The 20,313-nt window shown below is 41.4% G+C and overlaps 1 protein-coding gene across 1 annotated transcript in view; it reads left to right on the top strand.

The window, feature by feature from the left end:
- Nucleotides 1–198, top strand: part of fat3a (FAT atypical cadherin 3a) — a 220,235-nt gene extending 220,037 nt beyond the window's left edge. The window contains 1 exon segment of the mRNA XM_052078759.1: nucleotides 1–198. This exon segment is cut by the window's left edge and continues 439 nt beyond it. The gene's annotated coding sequence lies outside the window, so the exon portion shown is untranslated.
- The last annotated feature ends 20,115 nt before the right edge of the window (nucleotides 199–20,313 follow it).

The raw sequence follows: 20,313 nt of genomic DNA, 5'->3' as shown, positions 1-20,313 counted from the left end.
CAATGTATCATAACAGGTGAACTTTTGCATTTGTGTAATTTGAAATCGTTTTGACTGAATTTCATTTGTGATTTGTTGGTTTTTCAAGGCCGCGTTAAAATAAGTATGTTGTCTGCCGAGACTGTACAAAGTCATTTCTTTTTCATTTCTTATTTTGTATTCACTGCAAAAAATTATAATAAAATATAATAAAAGCTATTGCTCATGATATCTGCTTGTAATTCTGACAATTCTAACCTCGTGACTTTTTTTTTTTTTACCACGTTTGGGACCCTTGGATCATATGGGATCCGGTTGCAGAAACAAATTTGGTCTCTGTTGGCTCCATCCTCAGTTCAACTCACTCACGAGAGATGATAAATAAATCAATTGTCCTTTGCTTTAGAGCTTCCAAATGCATTCAACAAGCGCTCCAAATCGGTACTGTTAACAATAGTGCAGTTTCTGACCATCACATCCATTTAATTCATGTCAGGAAAAATTGCTTTGCCAAGTGTCGAGTAGAAATCAGATCGCATCCAACTTCATTTATCAATGAAAATGAAAAATGTGTTCACCAAACTTTGATAAGAAGAACCATTTACTCACCCTTTTAGTTTACATTGAATCAGTTGTATCTATAATAAGTTAGTACTTTTCTCGGAACATTTCAGCTGCCTTTGAAATAATCAGGCATTTCCTTCAACTCCCAGTACCTGAAAAGGACAATGCTTTTTTTCATCCACGTAACACTGCAGAAATCCCAAATGTACTGTCTGTAACTAGTTCATGCTTTTGTGACCTCTAAACTAATTGTTTTTTCTCACACTGCTGCAACAAATCTCAAAGCAATCTCCAGATGTCCAGAATGCTGCGGCTCAAATGAAGCTTTAACAAGAGAAAGCTTGTTAAAGCTTGTTTTCAATCCAGGCTTACTGCACTGCCACAAGCGAAGATCCCCAGTTATGACTTCTGTAATCAAGTCGCTTCATATATTTAATGTGCCCCCTCTTACTGGGTGTATGGTTTCACATTCTTGAAAAAGGCCACTATCCATAAAGTATGTTATACATCATAGCAGATGCTGGCACGAAGGTTGTTATACTTGAAATTGTGTCGTTTTGGAATTGTTGCTTACTGTGTGAAACAGACACACACACATTCAGTACCAATATCCTACCTTTTGGGGATTCTTTGTAAATAACAAACATGACTTGACTTGTTGTTTTTAGCGGAAATGATCCTATTGAGGGCACAGTACATCTGGTCACATCAGACTGCATCCTTCCCTCTTGATAGATGAAACAAATTCAGGCCAGCAGACAGGATATTGCAGGTTCAGAAGGCGAAGTTGTGAAAGTATATCTTATTTTCTTTCTTTTTCATATCTGGATTGATTGGAGCTACAACAGCCATCTACAGGCAATGGACACTATCTACCTTTGTGTGGATGTCTTGTTTCAATATTTTCTGGTTCCCCTTTGTTTGTTTGTTTGTTTATTGAACATAAAACATATACAGTAATAATTTGACAGAATATAAGGTAGATAAAAAAGTAAAAAGAAAGAAATCAGTCTTCATTCAACACAGTTATTATGTTCAAGGGAGTAGGATGAAGTAAAAAAACTTATCTAGTCCTACCCCGTTATGTGTTTATATCTACTAAATCATTTTTATATCAATCAGAAAAGAAAAAGTAAGAAGAAGTCTCCATTAAGACTCATACTTTACCCTTAACCGTGATATTTTCACAACTTTTGGTTTGTATCGGGATTATATACATCCTCACCCTGGCACTATTGTGTCAATTTCCTCTTGTATTCATAATGGATATTGCAATACCTTTCTCTATTTATCAACTTAGTTCTGATTTATCATTATATTTAATGTTTAGAATTTATCATTTTAACTCTGATTGGTGTAGGTTGTTTGTACTATTTTTTTGAATTTGTTTTTGAACTCAGCAAGCGATTTACTCATTTTTAGGTCCGTTTCGAGATTATTCCACAGATTAACACCTTTGCTATATACACTTCTTTGCTTGATGTTTGTTCTTGTTTTGAGTTTTTTGAATAAGTTGGTACCTCTTAATTCATAGTTGCTTTCTCGAATTTCAAAAAACTTCTGAATGTTTTGGCAGAGCAGGTTATTGTGTGCTTTGTACATTTATCGGGCGATTTTAAAGTCAACCAGGTCATAAAATTTCATCGTATTTAATTTGATAAATAGTGGATTTGTGGGTTCCGTATATTTTGATCTATTAATAATTCGAATTGCTTTTTTTTGTAGTTTGAGAATAGGGAGTGTGTTTGTTTTGCAGGCATTTCCCCATATTTCCACACAGTAGGTCATGTATGGTAATAATAATGAAGTGTATAATGTGTACAACGATCTCTTATTTAGCACTTCCTTGGTTTTGTAGAGGATCCCTACGGTCTTGGCTATTTTTCTTTTTACGTTATCGATATGTGGTTTCCAACATAGTTTTGAGTCTATTACTAATCCGAGAAACTTGGTTTCATACGCTCTTTCTATTTCAATTGAGTTTACCATAATTTTAGCTTGGTGTTTGATTGGTCTTGTGCCAAAAACAATTGACTTCGATTTTTTCAGGTTAAGTGACAATTTATTTCTGTCGAACCAGTTTTTTAATTTGTTTAATTCGTTTTCTACGGTTGTCAGGAGCTGTTTCAGATTTATTCCAGAACAGTAGAAAGTTGTATCATCAGCAAATAGGACACATTTAAATAGTTTTGAGACCTTGCAGATATCATTTATATATAAGATGAATAGTTTTGGACCAAGCACTGGCCCCTGAGGAACCCTGTGAGTGATTTTCAGTTGATTCGTTTTTTTATTGTTGAGTTGTACGTACTGATATCTGTTTTCTAAATAACTTTTTATCCATTTATAAGCTACACCTCTAATGCCATATCTTTCTAGTTTTTTCAATAATATACTGTGATCTATTGTGTCAAAAGCTTTTTTTAGATCTAGGAAAACCCCAACAGTAAATTCTTTGTTGTCTATATTAGTGGCTATTGCTTCCACAAACTCCATAACTGCCATTGAGGTGGTCCGTTTTTCCCTGAAGCCATATTGATTCTCACTTAACAGCGCATGCTTTTGTATAAAACTATCAAGTCTGCGAGAAAATAGTTTTTCTAATATTTTTGAAAATTGTGGTAGTAGTGATATTGGTCTATAATTTGTAAACAGATGTTTTTCTCCACTTTTATAGATTGGAATAACTTTAGCAATTTTCATTTTTGATGGAAAGATACCAGCTTTGAATGACAGGTTGCATATGTGCGTGAAAGGCAGCACTACATATTCTATAATCTGCTTGATTATTGTCATATCAATATTAAAGCAATCAGTTGACTTTTTATTTTTAAAAGTTTTTATAATATTTGATACTTCTTCTTGTTTTACTGCAGTAAGGAACATCGTGGAGGAGTTTTTTTCTACGTATTTATCTACTTCAAACAGGTCTGTTGGATCAGGAATTTGTTTTGCTAGGTTACTGCCGATGTTGACAAAATACTCATTAAATTCAGTTGCTATTTCTGCAGTTTTTTCCAAAATAGTATTTTTGCCTTTGATAAAATACTCTGGATAATCCATTTTTTTAGGACTATTTCTGATTACTTGGTTAAGTATTTTCCATATTTCTTGTGTGTTACCTTTTATTCTGCTCTAATAGTGCATGATAATGATCTCTTTTACTGGTTCTTATAATATTTACTAGTTTATTTTTATAGGTCTTATATTTTTTTCTGCTTCTTCAGTTCTGAATTTTAAAAACAATTTATATACATTGTTTTTCTTTTTACATGTGTTTTATATGCCTTTCGTTATCCATGGCTTACTTGGGTCTTTATACTTTTTGGAGACTTTAGTTAATGGAAAATGTTTATCATATAAGGAGATTATGGTAGACTGAAATACTTCAAACGCTGTATTTGGGTCTTCGTTTGAGTAGACCTCGGTCCAGTTTTGTTTTTCTAGGTCTTGCTTAAAGGCATCGATGGAACGTTGGGTTCTTAGCCTTATTTCTGTTATACGAGTTGTTGATTTAGCTTTTCTATCGAAATAATTATGAAAAACTGCAAAAACAGGCAGGTGGTCACTTATGTCATTAATGAGAAGTCCACTTTCCATTTTATGATCAATCTTATTTATAAATATGTTATCTATTAATGTGGCCGTGTCAACTGTTATTCGGCTAGGTTTCAGGATTACTGGGAAAAAGCTGTTGCTGTACATAGTATTTATGAAGTCAGTTGTTTTTTTGTGTCTATTTGGGTTTAATAAGTCAATGTTAAGGTCACCACATATTATTCGTGTTTTCTTATCGTTGTAGTAACTGAGCATATCTGTTAGTTTTTTTATTGAATGTGTCAATACATGTTCCCGGTGTCCTATAGATGCAACTTATAATGACATTTGATGCCTTTTTATTGTGTATTTCAATGGTTAGACATTCCATTAGGTTTTTTATTGTGTTTGTCAATCTCTCGATTTTACTGCATTTAAGTGCTTTGTCTACATATATTGCAACCCCCCCTCCTTTTTTGTTTTCTCTATTAGTTGCAAACATTTCATAACCTTTTATTTCCATTTCAGTTGTTTTATCTTCATCAAGCCAAGTTTCTGATATGGCAATTATTTTAAATTTATTGAATTTAGTCAGGTATTCTTTAATTTTTGTGACGTTTTTATAGAGACTTCTACTGTTTAAGTGTATTACCGAAAGTGCATTTTCCAATTTTATATTAGTGTTGAATTGTTTATCCAGGTAATAGTCAGAGTTTGTTACCCTTTGTTTGTTGTTGAAGAAGTTATTGTCTGGGTCCAAATTGTTCTCGGGATCGAATGGCTTATAGTCAATATCTTCAAAGGGTTGGAAGTTCATGTTTTTGGGATGTGAATTTCCCGCTCCCACACGGTCGTCGATGGCTCCCTCACGGCCGTCGTTGGTTCCCTCGCTGCCGTCGCTCGCTCTCTCGCCATCATCACTGGGTCCCTCGTGGTCACTGGCTCCCTTGCGGTCGTCGCCGACTCCCTCACGCTCGCCGGCTGGCTGCCTCCCGGCTCTCTCACGCGCGCTGGCTGGTTGTCTCCCGGCTGCCTCAGGCTCGCCGTCTCCCGGCTCCCTCGCGGTCACTGGCTCCCCTGCAGTCGTCGCTGGTTTCCTCTCGGTCGTCTCTGGCTCCCTTGCGGTCGTCGTTGGCTCCCTCACGGTGGTCGCAGGCTGGTTGTCTCCAGGCTTCCTCACGGTCGCTGGCTTCCCTGCAGTCGTCGCTGGCTTCCTCGCGGTCATCACTGGCTCCCTCACGGTCGGTCGTCGCTGGCTGCCTCGCGGTCGGTCGGTCTTGAAAAAGTTATTGTCCGGGTCCAAGTTGTTCTCAGGGTCAAACGTCTTGTGGTCAGTAGGGTTGGAGGTCATCAAAGGGTTGGAAGGGTCATCAAAGGATTCGAAGTCCATGTTTTTTGGTATGTGAATTTCCTGCTTCAGTAGGCTCAGAGTTTTTATTGTCGGGTGGTGAAAAATTCTCAGTATGCTGCTTGATGGTGTTGAACTCGAGCCTGTTGTGTTGGAGTACTGGTGCGGGGGTGGACAATCAGTTTGTTATGTCTTAAGTAGGCAGTTTCCCCTCTGTCACGTGCAGCTTTTAATTTTGGGAGGAGCTCTTTTCTTTTTTGTCGTACGGCATCTGTAAAGTCTTCGTTAATGTAGATGTTGGAGCCTTTTAAATATTTTGCTTTTTGTAGGATCCTTGATCTGTCCTTGTATCTTAGAAATTTCACCACAACTGGCCTTGGTCGAGGTCTTCCAGGGTCTTGTTTTCCTGTGCGGTGAGCTCTCTCCACCTCAATTTGCCCCTGTATCAGCAGTTTCTCCTTAAGGATTTTTTGAACTTTTTCCTCTGTTTCAGTCCACGTTTCTCCCGGTTTTTCCTCAATTCCATCAATTACTAAGTTGTTTCTTCTTGACTGTCCTTCCAAGTAGTCCACCTTGTCCGTTAATACAAGCATGCCGTCACATACTTTGTAGAATTCCGTTTGCATGTCTTTGGAATGGCCAGTTTGACAGATTAGATTTTTTTTAATGTCGTCGACCTCTTTTTGGGTAAAGTTGATGCTGGTTTTTATTTCTTGGACTTCCCTGGTAAAAGTGTCAAGTCGTGAGTTTGTTGAGTCTATTATCATCTTGACAAATCCTTTGAAATTTTCCTGTTGTTGTTGCAAGAGCGCCGTAAAAAGTTCTTTTTGTTGCTGGAGTAATTCATTTACTTGAGTGAGGGTCAGGGAATCCTCTTCCTACTTTGTGTCTTGCTTCTGTTTGGGTGGCATTTTGTCGGGTCTCGTTGCTAGCCGGTTGTATGCTAGTTTGTGATGTGTCCAGTAGGCTTGCTGCTGGGTGTTTCTAACGTGGCAAGTGGGTTTACCGGCTCCCTCACGCTCGCTGGCGTTTGTTTGGTTGGTCTCTGGTCGTGGGTTCCAGCTGCGTAGCGACTTTTCGCAGTTAGCTTCCGTGCTAACGTCCGCGGTTAGCTTCCGTGCTAACGAGCTAGCGTTTCGTTCATCCTTACAGTGGAGTGCATTTAGGATTCTTCATTTTCCAAAGGAACACTTAACAAAATGAAATACTCTTAGCACCCGAACAGCCTTTTGCCATTGCCTAATAGGTGCCCTACAAAGGTCAATCGCCCTCATCAGTAATTTTTGAAGCGTGTCACGTACGCACTGACATATATGGTCGCACATGTGGCAAAGCCCAGTTAAACTAGGGAACACACTGTCGACATTCACAGGTTATGCTCCTGCCAGCATTTGCATTACAGTATCTCGTTACCCTTGCACATACATACACAATTAACATACATATAAACACGAGGAGGATGTCGTCAAGGTTAATCACATGCACATTTCATTTCACTCTGACGTAAGTACAACATGCTCTGCTGCTAATGTGGTTAGACTGATTTATGGAGATCATGCATTGAATAATTCAATAGTGTAAAATAATATCTATTCATACAGTTGCTCACTTGTTTTCACCTAGATTAAGTGCATCTAGCCTTGAGTACATGTGTTTTCCTAAGTTGATCAAGTGGTGATCATGGTCGGGAGGGTTACTGTACTTTAAAAGTGTATTCTCTGATACAGTTACTAGTTACTTGTCTTAAAATGGATGTAGTAACGTAATCCAAGTACCATAATATTAAAGTAATGATATTTGAATCGTTTTAATTTCTTTTGAATTACTCAAAACCAAATGTGTTTTTTTTTAACTCAAATACAAATATCAACTATATACTTTACATTATTGACACATTTGTCTGGTCTTTTCTGTCCTATTGTTGTTTCATATTTATATAATATGAAGCCTGAGCACCTACAATTGAAACCAAAAGCACAAGAACTGAAACAATGGCAGTTTTTGAACGGTTCCTGAAGGCAGCACCTCTCAGACGGACGGAGACAGATTCCATTTCAAACAATTGCTTCATTGCAAAACGGAAGCTGTTTTCACATTGTTTCCTAACTTTCCTCTGATGGGGGAATTAGTTTGATTGTTTCTTTTTCAAACCTTTTCAGGACCACTGTTTGGTTCAACTGAATGGTAAAAAAGATGAGTTAGCTTCATTTCTCTCAACTCATACACACATGCAAACATTTGTATTTTTTACGATGATTCATGACGTCAACAGGGAATTTTTAAATTTACTTAAATTTTTTTATTCTTGGTGAGAAATTTAGCTGATGATGTTGGTAATATGTGTTCAAATAGTAATAGCTGGGGGTGATTCATGACGGGAACACGGTTATTATTTACTTACAAGTTGCGGGAGTGGTGTAAGCATTGAGGTCAGGCCAGCCTCCACACAGACCGACAAAGTCAAGCCAGCCACAGCGCTTGTCAATACTGTGCATTACGGTAATCTTAACAAATACACATTGAACAACGAATGCATGGACATCAGTGCTTTGGATTTAAAATATATATTTTTTAAATAACCTCTAAGTGTTAAGGCAACCAGTTCAAATTTGACCCCTATAAATTCTGCTACTCAAATGCTACCCTTAAATCCCAAAAGGTCAAATTTGGCCCTCATCCTAAATTAGGATTAAAGCATTAAATATTTGAGAAAACATATTTTGGTGTTCAGTGAACATATTGCAGGCATTCAATGTAAAATTCATCATTTTCCAAAAGAGAAAACGGTTCTTGGGTTCTCCAGGGTTAAATTGAGTTACAATGTGAAGATAATCTCACAACTAGATTAGTTCTTGGGCACACTAGGCCACCCCACGTATCCAACTAAATTGCTTTCATTAAGATCTCATGGCATTTAAAATAAAATCCCCAGGGCCTGTTGCCGGAGGGATATGCCCAGAACACCTCAATAAGCAGGCATCCAGGAGGCATCCAAATCAAATGCCCGAGCCACCTCCTATGGCTCCTCTCAATGTGGAGGAGTAGCGGCTTGACTCTGAGCCCTTCCCAGATGACCGAGCTTCTCGCCTTATCTATAAAGGAAAGGCCGGGCACCATGCGAAGGAAACTCATTTCGGTCATTTGCACCGGGATCTTGTTCTTTCGGTCACGCCCCATAGATTGTGACCATAAGTGAGTGTAGGAACGTGGATCGACCGGTAAGTTGAGAGCTTTGCCTCTCACCACAACAGACTGATACAAAATCTGCATCACAACAGATGCTGAACCGATCCGCCTGTCGATCTCACGCTCACTCACAAAGACCCCAAGATACTTAAACTTGAGTAAGATCTCATCCCCGACCAGGAGAGGGCATTCCACCCTTTTACAACTGAGGACCATTGTTTCAGATTTGGAGGTGCTGGTTTTCATTCCAACCACTTTGCACTCAGGAGAGAACCATAAAGCCTATGAACAGAATCGGTGACAAAGGGTAACCTTCACTGCAAATGAATACGACTTACTGCCGGCAATAATGCAAATCAAACTCGCATCGCTGGTATGGGGACCAAACAGCCCGAATGCTTTCTCCAAGTCCACAAATCACATACAGATGGGTTGGATGAACTCCCATGCACCTTCGAGGACCTGCAAGGGTGTAGAACAGCCCGTATCAGGTAGTTCGATACCCCATACACCTGAAGCATCCCCCACAGAACTCCCAGAAGGACATCGTCGAATGCTTTCTCCAAGTCGACAAATCACATACAGATGGGTTGGATGAACTCCCATGCACCTTCGAGGACCTGCAAGGGTGTAGAACAGCCCGTATCAGGTAGTTCGATACCCCATACACCTGAAGCATTCCCCACAGAACTCCCAGAAGGACATTGTCAAATGCTTTCTCCAAGTCCACAAATCACATACAAATGGGTTGGATGAACTCCCATGCACCTTCAAGGACCTGCAAGGGTGTAGAACTGGTCAATTTTCGCAGCCATGATGAAAACCACATCGCTCCTCCTGAATCTGAGACCCGATTTCCCTATGGACCCTCTTCTCCAGCACATCTGAATAGACCTGACCAGGGAGACTGACGAATGTGATGCTTCGGAATACACCCTCAGTTCCCTCTCCTTAAACAGAGTGCCCACCACCTCTGTCTGCCAATCCAGAGGCACTCTCACTGATGACCATGCAATGTTGCAGAGGCGTGTCAACCTGCACAGCCCCACAACATCCAGAGCCTTGAGGAACTCCAAGGCGGAACCCATCCATTCCTGGGGCGGAACTCATCCAGCCCCGAGGAGCCTTGCCATCGAGGAACTTTTTAACCACCTTGGTGACGTCAACCCCAGAGATTGAAGACCCCACCTCAGACTCCCCAGACTCTTGCTTTGCTGAAGCTGTGTTCTGCTTAGGCAGTCAGTATCCGTCAGATGCCCCTGGAGTCTCACAGGCCTGATAGGACTCCTTCTTCAGTTTGACAGCATACCTAACTGCTGCTGTCAACAAGCGATTTCGGGTGTTGCCGCCATGACAGGCACCAACCACTGACTACTACAACTCCGATCGGCCACCTCAACATCAGAGACCTGGAACATGGACCACTTGGAACATGTCCCCCGCCCCCACCCTATCTCCCGGGATGTGGGAAATGCTCAGTGGATATTTGATGAGAAACTCCTTCACCCAGGGGATTCTACCAGATGCTCCCAACAAACCCTCACAATACATTTGGGGCTGCCAGGTTGGACTGGCATCTTCCCCTACCATCGGTGCCAACTCACCACCAAGTGGTGATCAGTTGACAGCTCTGCAAGACATCTCCCGAGTGTCCAAAACAAATCCGATGATACGACCACAAAGTCAGTCATTGAACTGTGGCCAAGGGTGATCTGTTGGACATTCCCATGTTTAAGCATAGCGTTCATTATGGACTATCCGTGACGAGCACATAAGTCCAATCACAAAAGTTCTGATGGGCGGGGGTGGGGTGGAGGGGTTCCTCCAATCACCCCCTTTCAGGTCTCACTATCATTGCCCAAGTGAGCACTGGACTCTCCCAACTGAACGAGGGGGTCCCCAGAGGGAGCACTCTCCAGCCCACCCTCCAAGGACTCCAAAAAGGGTGTGTACACTGAGCTGCTGTTTTGTGCAAACAACAGTTAGGACCCATCCCTCCACCCGAAGGCGGAGGGAGGCTACCCTCTCGTCCACCAGCGTGATCCCCAATGTACAGGCACTGAGTTTGGGGGCAATGAGTATACCCACACTTGCTCTGCGCTTCTCAATGTGGGCAGCTCCAAAATGGAAGATAGTCCAACCCCTCTCAATAGAACTGGGACCAGAGCCCAGGCTGTGTGGGGAGGCTGCTTCACACACCAGCTCGGGCTCCTTCGCTGCAAGAGATGTGACATTACATGTCCCTAGAGCTAGCTTCTGTAGCCGGGGATTGGACCAACAAGGTCCCTGCCGTTGAGTCACTTCGCACCGACCTTTAGCACCTCGCATAGGTGATGAGCCCATGAGAAGGGAGCTCCACGCTGCCTCTTTGGACTGAGCCCGGCTGGGCCCCATGTACCAGCCATCAGGTGCTCGCCAGTGAGCCCCACCTCTAAGCTTGGCTCGAGAGAGGTGACCAGCGTCCGGGCTCCGTATGTCAGGAGTCTGTGAGCCCTGCTTTGTCTAGTCCCTCACCTAGGATCTGTTTGCCATGGGTGACCCTGCCTGGGCCAGAAATCCCCAGACAATTTAGCTCCTAGCATCATTGGGACACACAAACCCCACCACCATGGTAAGGTGACAGCTCACGAATATAACAAAATTTTCACTCAGACACAGCGAGCTATGTTCACTATGAGGCCATAAGTGTCTCAGAGGCCATGAGTGGATCATTTCATCTTTCTGTTAACAAGCTTTATATATCTAACTCCAACACAAGTGACCTCTTTCTATCTGCTGACAGGAAACAATTTTCACGACACTGTTTGCCAAAGGAATTTGTGTGAGTTCAATGAATCGGTCTCAGGGGTTCAACGGAGCCTCTGCCATGGAGGGTAAGTCACACGTGACTCAACATGTCAATTAGTTATGACACGCCCACTTGGCCATCACTGGCTGCAGATGATCACATGACATTGCTTGTCCAATCAGTGCTGTGGGACATTTAGTTCGCTTAGTATTCAACGTGTGACTGTCGTGATAGTACGTCATACAATAAAAAAAAAAAAGTATACTTATCTCTTGAAATTATATTTACTTTATTTCTGACAGTAATTCATGCCTTTGTCACATCCCGGCTCGATTACTGCAATGCCCTTTACTTTGGAGTCAGCGAGTCCTCCATTAAGCGCCTTCAGCTGGTCCAGAATGCCGCTGCTCGCCTCTTGACTTGTACTCGTAAGAGGGAGGACATAACTCCGACTCTGGCATCCCTTCACTTGCTGCCCATACATTTTAGAGTTATTTTCAAGATCCTCTTATTTGTTTTCAAATCTCGAAATGAGCTCATCTGCCCATACACACCTGCCCGGCGCCTCAGGTCTGTGGAACAGACATTATTAGAAGTACCAAGAACTAAACTGAGGGTCAGAGGGGATCGAGCCTATTCTGTTGCTGGTTCCTCTCTCTGGAATGACCTCCCACTGAACATTCGGCAAGCCTCCTCGCTGCCCATCTTCAAAACCCTCCTCAAAACTCACTTGTATTCTTTGGCATTTGACTCAGCATGACTTAGATTTGTTCTTGGTTATACTGTTCGGTGCTTTCTACCGTCTTAATTACCGAGTTGCTTTACTGTTTGTTGTATATGTTAAATTGCTCCATGTACAGCACTTTGTATGCAGCGATGGCTGTTCGAACGTGCTCTATAAATACAGTTGAGTTGAGTTGAGTTAATAAATGCGGGTTATTTTTCAATATCTTGAAAAACAAAAGATTACAATTAAGAACCGCTGGTTTTGACATTTTCACTGACACGTATTTTGACTACGATATTACGGTTATCCCTCGTTTATCGCAGTTAATGGGGACCAAAACAACCCGCGATAAATGAAAATCCGCGACGTAGCGACCAATTAACATACACTGTATATCAGTGGCGGATCCTCAGGGCCAGCACGTCCTTCTCTGCTCGCCTAAATATTCATACAATAACATAAATATAATTCATGTTAATTTCTTTTCATAAATATGTAAACAAAATTATTCTCTGTATTCTTTACGTCATGTTATTTCCACTTAGTCCACTAAGTTATTTATCGAGTGGCTTTCAATGTTATTTAAAATAACATTGAAAGCCACTCGATAAATAACTTATTTATTATGGTAGAGATTTTAACCAATCATATTTCAGATAGCTTGTGTTGCCAGGTAAATTAAACTTGCTCGGGGCCTTCAGATTAAACAGAGCCCCTGTGCATTGAAAATGAACGGGCACAGTAGGGTTGCAATAGCCAATCAATCACGATTCTGCGCACCGGGGCCAGCTAGAAGGGCTTACGTCGAGACTGGCCGTGCGCGTTCGGTGATTGGATTTGCGCCTGCTAGAGGGAGCTATCACTGCATTTTAACCCAAAATGGCCGAAGAAGAAGACGTTGATCCGGTTGCAGAACTACTTTCCACACAATTTTCAAGACGAACCTTCCACGAAAAGCTGGATATTGTGCGAAGAGGTCACCCAACTCCTGCGCGAGCTAGCCTGTCCCAGCAAGGGACATTTTCAGACGAGCAATTATGAACTGTATCCGTGGCTCACAGTCTCTGAGAAATGCTGCAAGTTGTACTGCTGGGAATGCCGATTGCTTGCAACGGACCGAATTGCTGTTTTGAGTCACACTGGGTTTACCCATTTAAGTTGTTTTTCCAAGGCAGCAAGGAAACATCTCACAAACTAAGTTTAAAAACGTTTGGGGACACTCGCATAGATGTGCAGCTCAGTGAACAGGCTCTACATTGGTGAGTAAATGAATACTATTTTACATTTCTTCTTGTCATTTTATTTTGTAAGTATTAAATTAATGGTAACGAAATAAAATGACAAAGATAAAAAAATGTATCAAATAAATCTGCTCACCTGCAATTTATAATGGTGCATTGTAGTCACCTTCGTGCACTAAAGTTCGTTCAATCTCAGCTGCTCAACATCCTCAGTTATTTGCTGTTGTATAGCCTATTCTCAAAATGCAAATGATCTGTTAACTTGATTTTCAAAGAATAGGTATGTTTTGTTATTGTTTGATTGGTGTCTTATATGAAACTTCGACATTGTGCAATTTATTGGACAGATTTGTTAAAGATCACACAGCATAATTTGGGTGGCATTTTATTTCGTATTTTTAAATCATCTTTCTATTTTTGACAATATCTATAATTTTAGTTTCCTGCTCTTAATTGTAAATGCATACTTGATGATTGTTTTAAATGCTCCTGAAATTAAGTGCTGCTTGACGAGCCTATACTGTATTGTTGTCATGTACTGTATGTGACGTCACTGAAGGCCAAGGTTGAAATGTACGGCCCGCCACTGCTGTATATAAAAAAAAATTGCCCCACGTGAGCCTTTGCGCTGAGCAGAGCGCACTAACACCCCCCCCCACACACACACACAGGGGGAACAAAACTGATGAATTATTTACATTGTATTTCATAATGCTCTTACTTCATGTTTTTATTAAATAATACAGGAACTGGATACATTGTCGGTTAGTGCAGATCATTTCCTGATCCCCCAACTAACAATAGCCAACGTCCCTTGGAAAAAACACACACACAGGCCAGCATCCAGCTTGCATCCGCGGCAGCTCAAATACACGCAACGGCCACCCGATGCAACGGAATGACACAACGACGCCACATTTTCACTTCGCCTTTTTCTATTATCAGATCCGAATCGGCGACATGTAAATGAGTTTTTATTGGCGTGCGTTTTGTTGTAGTTGTGAATGATTTTAACTGTATTCACTTATGTCCCTGTAGATCACGGCACTAGCTTAAAAAGCAGTACCCATTCGACACAACGGAAAAAACGTGTTCGCTTCACCGTTTTATTCATCAGATTCAAAATGTGCGACGTGTAAATGACTTTTTATTGGCGTGTGTTTTACTGTAATTGCGAAAGATTTTAACTTTCTTCACTTACGGCCTGTAGATCATGGCATCGAAACGTAGAAGAATTGTAATGACTGGAGCGGAGCGAGTAAAAAGCATCCAGGATGCTTTGAGTCGGAAAGACACAAATCTACGAAACTTTCAAAAACAAGGCATCGATTCAACTCCTGATGACAAGTCACCATCCAGCATGGAAGCAATGCAAATGGAAACAAAAATCCTTCAGTATGCACAAGAATCACCAGACATCTTGCTTTGCTCTCGACGAAGGCGGACGCTTTTGCTTTCTGCTCCTGTCCCCCCACCCCCACCCTTCCCTGCTCAATACAATACAATACAATACAATACAATACAATACAATCCATGCTGATTTATATAGCGCTTTCACAACAGCAGCAGCTGTAACAAAGCGCTTAACAAAGCAGTTAACATAAATTAAAACAATAAACACAACACATAACATAAAACAATCGTGCAGTCCTAACCACTTTTCCATCACACGCTTTTTAGTTTGAAGCAGTTTGAGATGAAAGAGGAGAGAATCAAAGTGTCCTTTAAACAGTGGATCAGAAACGTCATGCTCAAAATGTGCACACGTCGGCTACAAGCTAAATTTCAAAGTCAACAAGAAGCTGTAGCATCCATTGATGAAAAACTGCTGGGTACACCCTAGAATCTAGGGTGTCCAAACTTTTTGCCAAGGGGGCCAGATTTTATGTGGTAAAATGTTGGGGGGCCGACCTTGGCTGACATTCTTTACAGTGAACAACAATATTGTTCAACAAATTTTACTAAGTCTGTGTTTCACATTTCCATTTTTATTTTAATTTCAACAATCTTAAGAATTTCCTTTGGTTCATTTGAGACAGGTATATCACATGCAACCGATTATTCACTTGACTTTTTCTTAAACAGAAGTCTCCTGAGTGCAAATTGCAACATTTGAAACATCACCATGACTTTTCAATAGTCACAAAACCTTTGACTCGAACAACAGGGAAATGAACAAGCAATACACATATCCACAACTGCAGGGATTATTTGAAATACGACATATCAGTCAATATAAATGTTGATTGAATTTTTTTAAATTTTACTCTGGAATGAAATTTAGGACAGATGTAGATCTTAACAAACATTTATTCAGAGACTTACTGCCAGCTGACAAATGATCTTAATGTGACGGGTGATATTGAGATCTAGATTGAAGCACAAAGGGCAGGTCTGGCTCAAAAGCAGTGGTATTGATGTGCAAAATGTCTCGCAGGTGATCGTCCGTTAGCTGTGTCCTCACACAGCTTTTATTTATGTTCATAACCGAGAATGTCTTCTCACACAAATACGTCGACCCAAGCAAGCTCAGCATTTTCTTAGCAAACGCTCCAATCTCTCGGAACCTGTCCTTATTCAGCTGTCGGTAAAAGTTGACGAGAGAAAGTTGCTGGTGCCGACTCCGGTTCTTCACTTACTTTGTTACTTATTAGTGTTGCTAGTCCACTTCGATCGCCGGTCATGGATGGTGCACCATCAGTAATAATCCCAGAAATTTTATTCCACGGGAGTTTCATGTCATTCACGGCAGCGCAAACAGAAGAGAATATGTCCATTCCTCTTGTTTGGGTTTTCAGGCTATGGAGGTCCAGTAGTTCTTCAGTCACGTTCATTTCATTGTCCACTCCCCTCGAAAAACAAGTAACAGTGTCCAAGGCGTCTGTGCTTTCGTCGCAAGCCAGCGAAGAAAAAAATCAAACTTTTTTCCTCTGTCTCCCATTTGTCGTTTGATGTCCGCTGAGAGTACTTCAATCCTGCGTGCCACAGTGTTACGTGTCAGACAGACTTTGGCAAACTCTTGCTGCTTCTCAGGGCATATTTTCTTCACCATCGTCATCATGCAGTCTTTGATAAATTCACCTCCGTTGAAAGGTTGGGAACGTTTTGCGATCAGCGTTGCTACCGCGTAACTCGCCGCTGTGGTGTTCTCGTTTGACTCTCGAGCTCTTGCAAAATACTGCTGCTGTGAGATTAAACGAGCTTCAAACTGCTTCAATTTCTCGATGCGTTACTTGCCTGTAATCAGAATCAGAACCAGAATCATCTATATTGCCAAGTATGTAGAACACACAAGGAATTTGTATCCGGTATAACACGCTGCATTAGTATCATCATAAACAACAAAATCATTGAACCATTTTAGAGTAACCAGTAGTTTTGTAGTACCATTTTGTAGTACATGAAGAGTGACTACGTCAGTGACTGTTTAAGGAGTTAATGGCTAGAGGGAAGAAGCTGTTTAAGTGTCTACTGGATTTGGTGCGCATGGATCTGTAGCATCTGCCTGAGGGGAATAGCTGGAAAAGGTGGTGGGCAGGGTGCGGGGGATCCAGGAGGATTTTCCGTGCCCTTGTCTTAATTCTTGCAGTGTGCAAGTCCTCAAGAGTGGGTAGGGCGGTGCCAACGATTTTTTCCACCGTCCTAACTGTCCGTTGAAGTCGGATTTTGTCCTTTTTTGTGGCGGCCCCAAACCAAACCGTGATGGAAGACACAGGATTGATTCGCTGACTGCCGTGTAGAACTGTCGTAGCACCTCCCGTGGAAGGCCATGCTTCCTCAGCAGCCTCAGAAAGTACATCCGCTGCCAGGCCCTTTTCAGGATGGAGATGGTAATCATGTCGTACATGTCAGCGTGTCTTGTTTGGTAATGTCGCTTGGCAAATGAGGCAGACACAGTTGTTGTGTATTTCAGTGAAGAAATAGTCCAATTTCCATCCATCCTTGAATCGTCGTCCCTTGCAGTCAACTTTCCTTTTTCTGTTGATTGTCACTATTTTAGTAAACTATTAAACTTAGGTTAATATGTGCACGGAGTGATGCCTTGTTGACTCGTGAGAGATGTCTCGTAGACTGCTACTCCCATTTAGTGTCTAAATTAGGGATGTGAATCTCAGCACTGAGGACGATTCGATACACATCACGATCCACTGCCAGCGATGCGATACTTAAACGATACATGGAATTTTCTGGCGATACGATGCGATACGTTTCACCGTTGTCACGATGCGATACGATTCGATACACATTAAGTTCAAATCAATGCGATCCGATACGATACAATGCAATTTGTTGCGATATTGTGCAATTAAACATGATGCAAATAAGCAAAGAAAAAAAAGCTTTTAAAAAGATGGAATTCAGTATGGTATTACAAAAAGGATACCACTTTATTCCTTATAAAGAGTAGAACTTGTAAAACAACTTATTTAAGCCCTTTCACAATTGGATTTTGTGCAAAGAAAATGTAAACAATTTGGCACCTGAGACTCACAGCTGTTGCTATAGTGTAAACACAAACAGACTCTCACTTGAGTGTCTTATATGAAATATGCATATATATATATATATGCATATATATATATATATATATATATATATATATATATATATATATATATATATATATATATATATATATATATATATATATATATATGAATCTATAGTGCAAGATGTCCACCCATCCACTGTAAGTGCAACTCTTTGCGCACTGTTCAGCGACACAGTAATCTCACTTCTCACTTTGTTGTACACATCGGGAATATGTTTGTAAGTGAACACAGACCTGTCTGGTATTTTATACCTGGGTTCCAAAACGTGCACGAGCTGTCTGAAACCCTCGTTGTCCACCACGCTAAGGCTGGAGGTCTTTGCATATGAAATAAGCAGTGGCCTTAGTTATAGCCATTGCGCGGTCACAGTGAGTTGCAAGGGGACTCCCAAAAAAAGAGGCAATTTTTTTCTGATCCTGACCTGGTTTACCAAGAGTTTCTCCGGTGTCCGACGAGGAACTGGGCGGGGAAGCGGGAGGGAAACTTGTCGGTGATCTGGTGCCATCGGTTTAAGTGGGTCTGCATATTTGTGGTGCTGCCGTTGTATGGCTTCTTAGTGCGACATTCCTTGCAAATTACGGAGGTTTTATCAAGCTTTCCGTCTTTCTTTTCGAAGCCGTAGTATTTCCAAACATAAGATTTGAATGTTGCGGCTGCATTAAATATAGTAGTTTCCTTGCTGCTGCGTGCGCTAACTTCCATAATGTTTCGCTCGTTGTGTACTGGACTGTATGTGACGCACGGCTACCGTCCGTATTCAACACCAAACGCAAAGCAATGATGGTGCATTCATTGCGCCTAGGAAAGGGCAGATATGTGACGTTTAACATGAATAAAACGGCGATTGAATCGGATTTTACCGATACCCATCAATGCATCGTGATGAATCGCGATTTCACCCGTCAATCGCGTCGTACCCAGTGAATGAGCCGATGCACTCGGATAGCGGACGTGCGCATCGATGTATCGATTAATATCGATTATTTTCCACACCCTTAGTCTAAATGCTATTACTCATTTTGTGAATGCTATTACTCATTTAGCCACTAGAGGGAAGCAGCAGTCTATGAAACATCACTCACCAGTATACGAGACCTCACTCAATGCAACACGTGTCCCATTGCGCCCAACCTGAGGGCCAGACGGCACTGATTTTATGAAAGAGGCCGAGGGCCGGATAAAATTCGACCGCGGTCCGGATTTTGGACATGGCTGCCCTAGATCCTTGGAGGAAGCGGAGAATGGTGTGCCTGTCAACACTGTCCGTTGGAGAAGTGGATGACATCTACATTATCGGCCTTCCGATAACAGGTATGCTGCTGTTTGGCGTTACTTGGAGAGACTGGAATCCGTGCTCAATTATTGTCTGAAATCACGGATTTGGCTGATCGATGCCACAAAAGAGACATAAGCCATGGACTCAAGGCTGTCTTAAATTATTGGGCAGCCTGCTACCCAAAACAACATCTGCTATCTCGACCTTCGCCTGATGAAAGTATGCACGGAAGCTAGGCCCCACCAAGACCCCCTCCTTCATACATTCCCTTGTTTCACCATCTTCGTTGTTTATGTCTTGTGACCTGTTGTAACTGTCATATGCTTGTGAAGGAGTTTTTTGCCTAACTCAAATTATCCTCAAAATGAGGGTAGTTCGAGCATGGGTTTTTTTCTCCCCCTCTCCCTCCCTTGTGGTTTCTTTCTGACTTCCGGGTTGAGTGAACGCTGGCGCGTTTTGGCTGCCGCTGCTCAACCCGTATTGTTTTGTGTTTTTTGTTATTGTAAAGTGTCCTTGGGTGTCTTGAAAAGCGCTTATAAATAAAATGTATTATTATTATAACAAAAATTCTTCAGTATGCACAAGAATCACCAGACATCGGTGATCAAGGGGACAGTTACTTGCAACTAGCAAGAAAACTGGATGACATGCAGGCAAACAAGACAGAAAAAAATAACATTAAACTACTGTACGTATTGTACTGTTGTGATTTTTTTGGATACTTGCAGTTTTTGTTATATAAACAGATTTTGGACAGTATATTTTTGCATTTTATTGATTGTGTTCTTACATGGGCATTTTGTCAACACACTTGCAGGACATGTACCATGCTCTTTTCCCAAATGATTGAGGCCAGACAAAGAGAGATCTTGATGTGCATTTGCGTAATTACGAGGAGACATACTGCAGCTCACTAGGCTTTAAATAGAATAATGCAAATCATATAAATGGGAAAAGATATATGAAATTATTTCTATAGTCAGCCGCTTAAAAATGATCATCTTTGGCAGCTTTAGGCCAGATGCTGCGTGGCTCAAAACACAGGTAAAATGTGTTCTTTCGTGGCCGCTTGTTTTCGGTATGGGGGGGGGGGGTCACCTTTTTTAATTACAGT

This window comes from Hippocampus zosterae, chromosome 10, assembly GCF_025434085.1.
Source record: "Hippocampus zosterae strain Florida chromosome 10, ASM2543408v3, whole genome shotgun sequence".
In the NCBI taxonomy this organism is placed as follows: domain Eukaryota; kingdom Metazoa; phylum Chordata; class Actinopteri; order Syngnathiformes; family Syngnathidae; genus Hippocampus; species Hippocampus zosterae.
This window is presented reverse-complemented; position numbering and strand designations above follow the sequence as displayed.